We start from the raw sequence: 1167 nt of genomic DNA, 5'->3' as shown, positions 1-1167 counted from the left end.
TTTGTTTCCTTCTCTCCTTTTTAAAAAAATCTGGCTTGGGGAAAGTTTCTCTCTCTTACTTTTTTTCAAAGAGTCAACTTTAAAATTTTTCTTATTATTTTTTTCTACTTACATGTCATTATTTTCAACTTTTATTTTTATTATTCCCCCCTCCATATTTTTTAAAAGAATATCTTATGAATTTTCTAATTTATTAAGATTACTATCAGGTTTGTTTTTTATTATAGTCTTTCTTCTTTGGAAATTAATGTGTTTAAGACTAATAGAATTCTGGCTGGGCGCGGTGGCTCACTGCTGTAATCCCAGCACTTTGGGAGGCTGAGGCGGGTGGATCACGAGGTCAGTAATTCGAGACCAGCCTGACCAACATGGTGAAACCCCGTCTCTACTAAAAATACAAAAAAATTAGCTGGGCGTGGTGGCAGGCGCCTGTAACCCCAGCAATTTGGGAGGTTGAGGCAGGAGAATCACTTGATACCGGAAGGCAGAGGTTGCACTGAGCCAAGATTGCGCCACTGCACTCTAGCCTGGGCAATAAGAGCAAAACTCTGTCTCAAAAAAAAAAAAACAGACTAATAGAATTCCTTCGGAATGCAACTTTTACTGTGTTCCATTCCCTCCATTTTGCATAAAGTATTTTCCTTTTTATTGCATTCCATATGTCTAATCTGTTTTGACTTTCTCACTAATCCAAGATTTTTAGAAATATGTTTCCTTTTTTTTTTCCTTCTTTCTTTTTTTATTTTTTATTTATTAAGACAAAGTCTTGCTCTGTCACCCAAGCTGGCATGATTATAGCTCACTGTAAACTTGAACTCCTCTTCTCAAGTGATCCTCCCACCTCAGCCTCCCAAGTAGCTAGGACTACAGGAGGCACCACCATGCCTGGCTAATTTTTTTAAAATTTTTTTTTTATTGAGACAGGGTCTCACTATGTTACTCAGGCTGATTAAAAACTCCTAGCCTCAAGCAATTCACTTGCTACACAGCCTGGCAAAATGCTGGAATTACAAGCATGAGCCATTGCACCCAGCCTAGAAATGTGTTAATTTATAGGTAATTAAGTCTTTTTGTTTATCTTTTTTGTACTTATTTCTAATTTTATTATGTTATAGTCTAAGTTTTTTAAACATTTGATGTGAGATTTTCTTTAAGGCCTGCAAACTT

The sequence above is a fragment of the Rhinopithecus bieti genome, unplaced genomic scaffold (genome assembly GCF_001698545.2).
Source record: "Rhinopithecus bieti isolate Rb0 unplaced genomic scaffold, ASM169854v2 scaffold_48474, whole genome shotgun sequence".
In the NCBI taxonomy this organism is placed as follows: Eukaryota; Metazoa; Chordata; class Mammalia; order Primates; family Cercopithecidae; genus Rhinopithecus; species Rhinopithecus bieti.
The sequence above is the reverse complement of the archived record's forward strand: the minus strand, read 5'-3'. Positions refer to the sequence as shown.